The 12,774-nt window shown below is 37.0% G+C and overlaps 2 long non-coding RNA genes across 3 annotated transcripts; one reads left to right on the forward strand and one right to left on the reverse strand.

The window, feature by feature from the left end:
• Positions 1-390: 390 nt before the first annotated feature.
• LOC125372071 lies at positions 391-9,314 on the reverse strand. Its single transcript, XR_007217963.1, has 3 exons — positions 8,806-9,314; positions 8,470-8,551; positions 391-515 (listed from the first exon to the last, which is right to left on the reverse strand). It is a non-coding gene; the product is annotated as an uncharacterized LOC125372071 (long non-coding RNA).
• A 33-nt stretch (positions 9,315-9,347) lies between these two features.
• On the forward strand, positions 9,348-11,830 carry LOC125372061. Of its 2 annotated transcripts, none has more exons than XR_007217956.1 (4): positions 9,348-9,398; positions 9,868-9,926; positions 11,009-11,087; positions 11,787-11,827. It is a non-coding gene; the product is annotated as an uncharacterized LOC125372061 (long non-coding RNA). The 2 variants fall into 2 exon arrangements; XR_007217955.1 differs by having other exon boundaries at positions 9,360-9,398; positions 11,009-11,080; positions 11,787-11,830.
• Positions 11,831-12,774: the final 944 nt, after the last annotated feature.

Genomic DNA, 12,774 nt, shown 5'->3' on the forward strand with positions numbered 1-12,774 from the left:
CATGTTTTTGGAAAAAAATCTTATTTATTGATTATATGGCATTTCATTGGTACACATCACAAATTGAAATTTGATCAAGCAAGAAGAGGAACTCGCATAAAGTAACCAGTGGTGTTTGCAAGGCCTTACATAACAGACGCTTCAATGCCATTTTCTAAATAAACAAATAAGTCAAATCTCAGAAGAATTTTATTGAAGAAGAATATCTAAAGTCAATTATGTTTCTGCAGTAAACCACAAAAGTCATTCAGATTTGTATAGTCAGCATCGGTGTACACAAACTGGACATAGTCACAGTGCTTTGGCATAAATTCATTCAGACTTCATTAGTGTCATAATAAAACCACCTACAGTAACACTCGTGTGGCATTATTCATTCAGAATCAACACTTTCTGAGGTGAATCTGTTTGTTGTTATCAGGAGTACTGTTCATCATCCGGCGAGTCCCTTGTCTGAATTGTGTGAGCAAGATCTTCTTAAATGTAGCTGGTGTCAGATTGTGAAATCCAGGTACCTGAAACATTTCATAACATCTTTAGAAACTTGTTAGTCAAAAGTTATGAAACACACACATATTTACAAATGTTTAAAGTTGTTTTCTCGAACAGTGAGGTATTGACAATTTATCTTGCAACTGATATTTAACCAATCTTTGAACATGTAAATAAGCCATTGCAAACAGAAAAGTGTTCAGAAAATACAAAAATGTATCCGGTCTTCTAAAACAATACCACAAGGTTCACCTGAATTTTGCTTGAATGTTTGCATTACATCAAAATGTAAGGAAGGGTAAACAAGACTATGCAAAACTAAGTTACATAGGTTCCTATGCATAAATACATAAATGCAACTATTCATAATTATCAAAACACATCTCATGTAAGTGATCTCAAAATACAACATAATGAGCGAGTGAGTTGGTATAGTTTCATGCAGCTTGTTAGCAATATTCCAGCTATGGCCTTCACACATTGTACCCATGTGGTGAATTGAACCCGGGTTTCAGAGACTGTTTCACCCACTAGGCTACCCTTGCACACCAAATACAAAAGAAAGTATATTAGGAATTCAGACAATAGATATTCTCACCAAATTCATTAATTCATTAATGGAAGCTATATTGAAATTCAAATTTTGACAAATTAGGATGAGACTGTAGAAGTATTTATCTAAGTTATTATGGATATTTAATATCTACCGTTAATTGGTAATCCATCATAGACAGTGATAAGAAATTCAACTGAAAAGTACAACCTGAACCATCAACTATACTATGTATATTACATTAAAGGGGTCGGTCATGTATTACCGGTATGTTCTCATTCATTTTTGACAAAACCCTCCCTGAAAGAAAATGCAAAGTCCATTTTGTCAAAAGCCTCCCCTAGAGACTCTCACATTTTGTGGTGACCCTCCCTGTTTGTTCTGATCTGAATTCAAATATTGATGACACATTATCATATTTTATCATTTATCCTATCTTTTTTGAAAATTAACTAAATGAAGATTAACAATAACATGCAAATCTGCCAAAATATTGGCCTGGCAAAGTTTAAATTAATCATAATTACTGTTATAAAGTTTTGGATCCATCATCTGTTTCTAAATACAGTGAAACCCAACTTTGACTTGTATAGCATTGTTGAATCATCTACCCAATGTTCTTTATGCATTGATATGCATCTGCACAGAGTGGTCAAAGTCTGTGTCTGACACATAGTGTGCTACAAGGGAGACATCAGTTTGTGTCTAGCCAAACTGTCTGATAATCTCAAGGGCTGCCTTGGTAGCATCAAGGGATGTAGCTAATCCTAAATAAACATAAAACAAGTGACATCATCTCTTCTACAGAACACATGATCAAAGCCTGCCCCACCTTTGATGTTTATTACCTTGCTACTCTAAAAACAGCTAATTAGCAAAATGAACTCAATGTCAACTCATTGTGGACTAGGGATTAACCGGGCAATTAGTGTCGGGTGGGTATTAGTACTTGCAATTGTCTGTTAATTACTTAATTGAGTAGTGACGGCCTAGTCAGTTGTGCCTTTACAACCACGCTGACTGCTATTCAACTTATCAAGTCAGTTTACTATGTAACATGCTTCTTGGGACCAAGGAAATGTATCTTGCTGGATAACAGTTTTTTCTAATTTATCAGAGATCAGAAATAATAATAATGACGTTTTTGATGTGCATTTCTTTGTTGTGTTTACTAGGATGATTAGTAGTGATGGTGTTTGAATTATTAGACACTATTTATTCCAAAAGAGGAATAGGGTTGGTGAAGAGGCAAAGCTTATTTGAACAACATATACATTTAATAAACAGAAACTGTACAAAAAACAGATTAACTGTATCTACAGTTGAAACTCTCATGATGCAAATTTTCACTGAATCAAAAACATATCTTTTCAAGACTCAGATCAGGTTGTAGTGATTGAAGGTCACATAAAACTTGCTAATTTCAAATCACTCATCCCGGACTTATGATTTGGTTTGTTGTTTTATGCCGCACTCAAGCAATATTCCGGCTATATCATAATAAGTAAATAATCGAGTCTGAACCAGACAGTCCAGTGATTGACATCATGAGCATCGACCCACACAATTGGGATCAATGACATGCATCAACCAAGTCACCGAGCCTGATCGCCACCTGATGGTGTTAGTCAACTCTTTAGACAAGCATTGTCGCCTGTTACGGAAAGTATTGGGTTACTTTATATTTGTGTGTCCCAATTACGCCATTATTAGAAATAAAATGTATTATACACATGAATATGATATAAAAATGGCAAATATGGTTGACAATATGAGCATTGATCTAAGCATTTGGAGCAGAATTGTGAATATTCACCTAATGAAGGAGTAAGTACATACTCCGAAATGTTGTGATCATCATAATAAAGAAGTTGACATTAATACATTCTCCACCTTTAAGTCCTTATGTGTATAACTTGTAAATAACTTTCATAGACTTCAGGAGTTTATCTGTGATATATGTGTGCACTTAAATAAATCACTGCATCCTTACCTGAGGCAGGAATAGATAATAGGCAGGAACAGAAAAAAAATAGTCAAAGTTATAGCCAAATACAGGTATTTGAAGATTTTCAGTTGTGGCAACACTTTCAGTGAAACCCATACAGTATTTGATTTGTAGTAGTTAACGGTTCTGGTATTTTCTGTCTGTAACTGTAAAGAAGTTCCGAAATTGTAGCGAGCAACTGCCCAGACATAAGGAGGAACAAGATGACATAGATATTAACCCATTTGTAAACTGTACAGCCTGAAGTATGTTTGTTGCCACATATCAATAAAATAGTTCCATATTGGCTGATTTATTTGTTGTAATGTAAGGGCAGAAATAGCATCAGTTATTACTGTCAAATATCCCTTGTAAAACCTTTCAACATGTTCAAATGACACATCGAAAGGCCATTGTGAAAAATTGTAATCTGACAGCATACTTACTTACTTACTTACTTTGGAGATTTAACGTGCGCTTTCCGACTGATGCGTATTTCGCACACGGGCCCGGCCAGGCCATTTAATGTGTTTCCGAAAGGGGCGAAGGTGGTCTGTGCAACCCAAGAGGGGGGTTTTAGGGGTTGCTTATATAGAATTTGGGAATTTTGAGATTTGGAATAGATGCCGATGGGATTGGGGAGGAGAACTAAGGGAGCTGGGTATGGTGGATGTTTGTTTGTTTATGTGATTTTGATTTGGTGAGTTATTGTGTTTTTAGATGCGTTTTATTAGTTCCGTTTTGATTAAGAATACGCCTAAGGCCTTGAAGTTTTCTAGTTTATTTTGTGGGTTTAGTATTGCTTCTAGAGTTAGAGCCTTGTTTAGATTGAGGGTGGTTTGTAATGCGGTTCGATGTGTTAGGTAGTGTGTGCAGTGGATGAGTGCGTGTTCTGGGGTTTCTGGTTGTTTGCAGTGTGGGCAGTTACCTGTAGTGTGTTTTTTAAAAAATTTTAGGTGGTTATTTAGGTTGGTGTGTCCTGTTTGGAGTTTAGTGATTACTCTGTCGATTTTTTTGGATGGATGGAGAATTTTTGGTTTGGTTAGTGGTTTGCTGAGCACTTTTTTGATTTGGCTATTTGAGTTTAGATATAGGTTATGCCATTTTTTGGTGATTTTTTGCTTGTTTACACTTTTAATTTCTGATTTTGAGATGGGTAAGTTTAAGCTTATTTCTGGGATTTTGAGGGATAGTTTAGCTGCTTTATCGGCGTTTTCATTACCGTATATTCCTACGTGGGCGGGTATCCACAAGAAGGTTATTTGTTTGCCTGCCTTAGTTAGGTCGTTGGAGCTTTTAAGTATTTGATTTATTAATTTAGGTCGGTTTTTGGTATTTTTGTTTTGGAGGGCTTGCAGTCCACTTAGGGAGTCGGTAAGTATTAGGATTTTTTTGTGGTTTTTGGATTCTTGATTATGGAGGGCTGAGGCCATGCCCATTAGTTCTGCCGTGAATATTGATTGGTTGTTTGGGAGTCGGAAGGATTGTGTGGTTTTAGTTGGTTGTGTGGTATGGACTCCGAAACCTGTGTGTTTGGAGGTCGGATCTGAGGATCCGTCCGTGTAAATGTGACACCAATTTGGCCAATTTTCGTGTATGTATGCTAGTGTGGTAGTTTTAGCTATGTTTGGGTCGGTTTGTTTATTTATTTGGCTAGCTAGTGTTGTGTCTATTTTGGGTATTTTAAGTTTAGGGGTGAAGATATTTGATTGTTTGCAGTTTTGTTTAAGATTTTTAATTTGGTGTTCATTTAGGTAGTTTGTTATTCTTTGGGATATTGGGGTAAGTAAGGGGTGTTTACGAGCTAGAGCTTGGTTTTTGGGGCTGATGTTTTGGTTTATTAAGTTTTGGATGAGAGGGTTTGATTGGGACGCGGCCCAGAAATTTAAGCTTAGCTGTTCCCTGCGTAGACTTAGTGGCATTTCTCCTGTTAAGGCCTGAAGTGAGGTGTAGGAGGTGCCATGTTGGGTGCGTGTAATTAGTTTGAGAGCCTGATATTGTATTGAGTCAAGTTTTTTAGATAGAGAGTTGTTTAGGGTGTTGTATATGGCGCAGCCGTAGTCTAGATTTGATCTAATTAGTGATATGTAGAGAGAGAGGAGGGTATCTTTGGATGCTCCCCAGTTAGAACCAGTTAGGCATCTTAGGGTGTTTAGGTCTTTACTGCATTTAGTTGTTAGGTTTTGGATGTGAGCATCCCAGGTGAGATGTTCATCGAAAATAAGTCCTAAGAATTTGGTTTGTTTTTGAAATTTGATTGTTTGATTGTTTAGCTGGAGGATTGGGGAGGCGGGTTTCATGTTTTTATGTTTGAATACTATTCCTGTTGTTTTTTCTGAGTTAAGGGAGAAGCCCCATTTGTCAGCCCACTGTTGTATTTTATTAAGAGATTTTTGGAGTAAATTTTGGACCATGTTCATGCTTTTAGTGCGGATCCAGATGGCTCCATCATCCGCGAATTTTGATGTGTTTACTTTAGGGGATAGGCCCTCGAATAGATCGTTTATCATTATATTGAAGAGGGTGGGGCTGAGGATACTGCCCTGTGGAGTACCATTTTCTAGGGGACATTGGTCCGATAGAGTTTGGTCTATACCCACGGTTATTTTACGATTGTTTAGGAAGTCCTGGATGTAGTTTATTATCTGACCTTTGAGTCCTATTTTTTTAAGTTTTTGTATTAGCCCATCGTGCCATACCATGTCGAAAGCTTTAGAGAAGTCTAAGAAGATGCCTGTGGTATATTGTTTATTTAGCTGTCCTGTCTTAATATCTTGTTCTAGTCGGGTGAGGTTATCTAGGGTTGAGCGGCCAGGAGTGAAACCGCTTTGATCTGGGTTTATGATGTTATTTTGGGTTAAGTAATGTTGTAATCTATTTTTAGCCATTGATTCCATTACTTTACATAAGTTTGAATAGTTCCATATTGGCGGATTTATTTGTTGTAATGTAAGGGCAGAAATAGCATCAGTTATTACTGACAAATATCCCTTGTAAAACCTTTCAACATTTTCAAATGACACATCGAAAAGCCATTGTGAAAAATAGTAATCTGACAGCACCATGTTAGGATTCTTAAATACAGTTTCAGCTTGACATTGAGTACTTTAAACTTTAAAGTGAAAAATACATTCACAACAAGTGAGCTGTGTCTGCCAATCAGAGTCGGTGAGTAAATTGGAGTAGGGGACTAATTTCGAAGGTAAACTTGTTTCAACGTTTAACAACTACATGTATTTGTGTTTGTATGAGACGATGTGTGTTTAATTCCATATATTTTACTTCAAAGCATGTTATCACAATAAATTGAGTCGGGTATAGGATAAGTTGGAGTAGAGGCTAATTTCTAATGTAAACTTGTTTTAACATTTCACAATTATTGGTCTTTGCAAGTTATCAATCCAAGTTTAATTCATTTATTTTACCAAGGTAAAAATAAAATAAGGTATCATTTTCGTCAAGTAATAATCGCCGTTTTCGCTTTCGGCGAGTATTTCGCCAGTCAGTGCCGTTTTGCTAAGGTGTCGTTTCAGCTATAACCCGCTTATTGCACATTATAAGTTTCAATTTATATTTAAAATCATTTTAACCACTGTAATAAGTAAAAAATAAAATAAAAGCATATAGAAAATAAACAAGCACTTGTTATAAAATGTGCATCCGCAGGCAATATTTATAAGATAATCCTGCATGTAGCTGTGGCCATCACACTGAAGATGCACTTCACTTCTTTCTCATGTGCCCAAATTACAATGATTTAAGACAGAATATGTACTATTATGTTAAGGGATATGATCTAAATTCAATTCTATTAGGTAATCCTGAAAGGACGTCAAAAATAAACTTAGAAATTCTTAAATCAGTACAAGACTCCATTCAACTATCCAATAGGTTTTGTGATTTTACATAGCATCTTAAATTTATAATACTATTCCTTGCCGTATATTGCAGTACACTATTACTACTAAAAATGCAACCTGACAGCGCCGACAACGTAGTTTCTATAATAAGAACATGTATATAATTGTATTCCTTGACTGTACTTTTGTCATATCATATTGTATTCTTATTCTGGAGCGGTATTCAAATAAGTTTTTGCTCGTTTACCCATCCAGTTCACAAGTTGTGAAATAAATATGTTTAAAACAATATTTAGTAAACAAATAATTAAAACTTATGCAACAACATAGTGTGTGGAGACGATAGACCACTGAAAAGAGCATATAGATGCACATCCAATGACCCCTGACATCACAAGGCATTGTTTTGCCAGTGTGTCAGGCAACAGAATACTACGAATTACACCACAGGGTACTGTGACCTGTTTAAAAAGTTTGGTGCTGTATTCTAAAGGTAGGCCCAAAATTCTAGACAATCCAGTGATTGATATTGTGAACATCAATCCACACTGTTAGACGGTTACTGTCAGATGCCATGAACCAGGTCACCGAGCCTGATCACCTGATCTATTAGGTTATCTCTTATGGGTGAGGCTAAAACGGCACCTCGGCAAAATGTCACTGATTTCTCGGACGAAAACAGCACCTTGTTTTGGCAAAAAGGGCTACTAATTGTTGTCTGTTATCTGGAGAGACATGTTGATTCCTGGCCGAAAAATATATAAATGAAATTTCTATAAAATTACTATTTATTTCCTACTTACTAAAATAAATATGACATATATAGTATACCTGTTGTCCAGTTTCTTGACATTTTCGCCAGACTCAGTTTCAGCTTGACATTGAGCTAATCTGAGTAAAGCTACTTAAGACTTCAAAGCATGTGATCTTTCAATGATAAGTTGCACCTCCCAATCAGAATCATGAGTAAATTTGAGCAGAGGCTAATTTCTAATGTAAACTATTTTTTGGTGATTAACATCTAACAATTATTTGTGTTTGCAAGTTTAATTGCATTTATTTTACTTCAAAGAAATCAAAGCATATTATATTTTCACAATAAGTTTAGTTGCATCTCCAAATCAGAGTCGGCGAGTAGATGCTAGTTTTTAATGTAAACCTTTTTGAACATTTCTTAGTTATTGGTGTTTACAAGTGACCATGAAAGTTTAATTTCATGTATTCGGGCATATTCAGACCCAAGGTAAAAAAAATAACAAGGTGCTGTTTTCACCAGGCAATAGTAGGCAAGGTGCTATTTCCCTTTTATAGTATAACCCTCTCTTACAACTAGCATAGGTTGATGGGGACCAATTCCAACCCGGAATCCCCACATGAGTGGGTATGGTTTTACGCTGTTTTTAGCAATACCACAGCAAGGGACACCTGACATAGACTTCACACATTGTCCCCATGACAAGAATCGAACCTTTGTCTTCAGCACTTCAACCACTAGGCTACCCCACCGCCAAAATTACCAACATGATAATGTTGTCATCACGGTATTCTTCAACAAGTTCAAGTGAAAATATCCATACCTTTCAAATGTCTTATCTTCCACTTCACAATGTTCACTGTTGCAAAACTCCTGTCATTTAATTTGTTCTTGATTCTTCACACCTGCAAAAGTAAGTTTAGTCGGTACGGTATGAACTAAAAAAATGAGACACTTTAGAGTATCTAGATAAAGGAATATAAGTAAGCAAACATATTTCTACATGATATACATTAGCAAGGATTAACATAAGTTAGGTAGATTGCTTATCTTACAAAAATTAAATCACACATTTACTAACATATATAAAACAGAATAAGTGGCTTACAGAAGATAAATAACTTTAATACGTGATCAATATTATTAACATATTCCTTACCTGAATCAGAGACCATATAACAGTCTATGTATTATGGTCTCTGTCTGAATATGTCACGTCTTCAGCTCCCTGCAATCGAGGTTGTGAAACATTTCTGCTGTAGGAATATTACATCCGCTGGGATATCCCTTGTCACACTGCCTGGCATGGTAGGCAAACGCATATTCCATACACCACATAGATATACTTCCTAACACACACTGTCGAAATCTCCGCGGCTCCCAATATGGCCTGTATGAACTGTAATCGGCCAACCTCGTCTCTTTCCGTAACTGCTGCAGAAATGACCGCTCGTCATTCGTGACCAACTCGTGTTATTCCGGGACAAGCAAGTCTACCCATAACTCCCTGTATGACCGAGGGCGCCATTTTGGAACACAAATGTAAAGAAACACTTAAACCTCGTGTAATCGATGTACACCGTGATGCTTGATTGCGATATGCTTACCTCGTGTATCAATACATTGTTCTCAATCACCTCTAACACGGAAATCCCGGTCGAAATCCACCTGAGCCATCCAAAACGAGGACGTCAAGTATTTCGAACACTCGATTGGCAGCCGAAGGAAGGAAGAGCAGCTTGCAGATGCCAGGTACGTAGCAGGGCTTCGAGACATAATGTTCCATGATTTCTATACAGAGATCTTATGGAATGGATTGATTAAGATATTTTCCTGATCTCCATGTTACTACTGTAAACGTCAAGGGCCTTTTAGTTTTGTTGTTTTCGGAAACCCTTAGTTATTATTATGATCAAGTGTTTGTTGTGACATGGTATTTCTATTTGGGCTTGCATAAGAGCTACAGGTGCAGGACTTTTAAGGGTCGTGTCCTTATTCTCATAACGCTAGGATTTGATGATGAGGGTTAGTTACCAAGGGTATAAATCTGGCAAAGTGCATGTCAAACAAAATGTGGCTTCAATTCAAATCATGTGTTGCCACCTGAACCGCCTGAAAGTGAGATATGGATCACAATGAATAATGACAGCTTATCAATCTTTAACAAATTCACACTGAAACATTGAAAGGATAAAGACAAATTAGTTGTTTTCTGTTTCAGCATGTTCAGGGTTTGTGGGGAGGTTCACAGACATCCTCAGGGAGGATACCAAGTATTGAGTGAGTATTTTTGTTTGTGATAATACAAACTATATGTATTCATCATGGAATATTTCAATGCAATGTGAAACATCACACTCACAATAGTCCAGCTCTGTGATGGCAGCCTGTAAATACTTGAACATGGACCAGGCAATCTAGTGATTGTTATTATCAGCAAAGATCCATGCCCTCAGAGTATGATGACAACCTAGTCTGACCACCCAATTCATTAGTTGATTAGTGTTTGCAGCGGTAGGAACTAACACTTTTAGTCCACTAGTCCTAAAATGATAGCATATAGCAAAACCTTTAAAATGTCAAAGTGACTAGTGCCAATTTCTAACCCTCGTGTTTGGATGTTGTGTTTGTGTGTGTATGTATGAGTGTATTTAGGTTGGTTTGTTGTTTAACACCGCACTCAGCAATATTCCAGCTATATGACGGCGGTCTGTAAATAATCGAGTCTGGACCAGACAACCCAGTGATTGATATCATGAGCATCGAGCCACGGAATTGAGATCAATGACATGCATTAACCAAGTCAGCGAGCCTGACCACCCGATCCCGTTAGTCCCCTTTTACGACAAGCATAATGGCCTTTTACGGCAAGCATGGGTTGCTGAAGACCTATTCTACCCCGGAATCTTCACGGGTCCAGTGTATCTAACTTAAATCATGAATCTTATGCTTGTTTCTCCGTGCTTTTACAATGTATCCCAAATTTTCTCGGGAATAATAAAGTATTCTCTTATTTATATCATTTCTGAACAAAGTGTCATATCAAGGTTAGATCTCTGTCAAAACAGTGCCATGGAAAAGCCAAACAAATAGCCTAGAAATAAAAGTAAATACTGCATTGCAATACAAGTTATTTCCTATGTAACGTATGTGTTGAATGACCCTGACTTTGTTGTCAAAATATTGTTCTGACATTTGTTAAATATGGGGATAAATGTCATCTCTGAATGTTTGACATGAATTATTATGATTAGGGTAGTTCTAAGTCGGAATCACAACCGGGGTCTTTTCATTTGAATCAAATGTACAACATGTACAGTTTGGACATTTTTCTGTGATGTGAATGCTACTTATGTTTGTAGAATGTCCGGATGAATAAAAGAGACAGTCATCTGTGCAGCATCAATGCAAAGAAAGACCATAGAAGAGCAACAGTGAGTGGTAAATATTTTGAAATTATTCTGTTTGGTTCATATGGTTATTTTGCAAATATGTCTTCAGTTTGTTCCTGTGCAGAGTTGCATCTCTTTGGCTTAGCAGAAACCTATAGTCATGGGTTCAAATCCTGGTTCTCCCCGATTATGTTGCTAGGTTTGTCAGCATTATACACATGCTCGTGGGATTCATCAAAGACCTGCATTACTTAGGGCTTTCTTCCCACATCAAGCTAACATGCGGTGATATATCTGGAATACTGTTCAAAGCATTGTTAAAGCCAACTCATTTATTTGACACTGCATCCAGCAATAGTTTGACTATATGACAAGGATTGTAAATTTATATTTTTCCATGTTGATGAGTTGGAACAATCACTAAATGACATCTCTTAAAAAGATTCCCAGCATTCCAAGCCTAATTAATAGATAAGATAGTGATTGAGTAGGCTCATTGATCGCATGTAATCATACCACAGTGATGTGGGATATTGTCCATAATAGTTATCATCGGTTTGTCTGGACCGAGTTCATAACATTAGTCACTGGTTTGTCTGGTTGAGATTTGAGATGTGATTATCTTAAATGTTTAGCATATAACAAGACTCACATATGACAACTTGAGTGATTTTGCTGCCTTCTATCTGTAAGTACATGTGGCAACAATTCTTTTTGATTGCTAAAATCTTTTTACATAATGTTTCAGAAACTGAAGTCCTGCTTGAGATCCCTGGATGAGTACTCCAGGTTTACAGTCTGGAAGGACGAGACAGGGGAGTCCTAAACAGAGGCTGCACCCCTTCAGATATCAGAGGTGATTTGCAGACAGGGATGACGAGGGTCCTGTTATTTCAATGGAGGCTGACCGAGAAGTTGTATGCTAAATGGTACTGGGACACACAAAGGCTGGTCTGGCTAATGTGAGAAGAGCAACCAATGCCAAGCTGGAGTGGAATACTTCCAGGACATTCAGGAAATTCTTGTCTTGAGCCATATGGTAAACACTTGAAAGGAATGATAAATGGGACTTATTGTCTTTAAATGTGGACCCAAACACCAAATGGAAAGTTCACAATTCTACTAACACAATGCAGCAGAGATAGAGTCTAACTGGTATCCCCTCATCCTGGTTCCTGTTCATCCATGGCAATATAGAAAGAAAAGGAGGATTGAGGGAAAGTAAGTTCTCTGAACTGGTGAACATAATCCGTAGGTACTGTCAAGCGAACAGTTATTACACTCTGTTATGAGTATTGAAGAATATGATGAAATTGCATACTGCTTCAGGAACCATCATGTGAACACTGTTCAATGTGCGATATACTATAGGCATATGAATAAAAGAAATTGATAATTTGATTGTTGCTTATGTTTCATTTGCAAGCTGTGTAAATGGGGATGTTTCATAATTTTGCCTCAGTTTAATCATGTTAATAGCCACACTTATCTTATGAAACCATGCATTGCTTGGGCATCTCAAGATAAATAACACATGTTTCCTTTGCTCTGAAAACGTCTGATGACACATTGATCTGTTATGTCAAAGGTCAAAGTGACAACCAGACAAAAAGTTTGTTTGTGGTCTAACTCTTCCTTTGGACAGGGGTCGAAGTTGGAAAAAGGTCGTGTGTGATCTATATATACTACATTTTCCCCTAAATTGCCTTTTCTGCAGAAGTCTTAGTAACTCTTAT

The sequence above is a fragment of the Haliotis rufescens genome, unplaced genomic scaffold, assembly GCF_023055435.1.
Source record: "Haliotis rufescens isolate VD_foot unplaced genomic scaffold, xgHalRufe1.0.p SCAF_34, whole genome shotgun sequence".
In the NCBI taxonomy this organism is placed as follows: domain Eukaryota; kingdom Metazoa; phylum Mollusca; class Gastropoda; order Lepetellida; family Haliotidae; genus Haliotis; species Haliotis rufescens.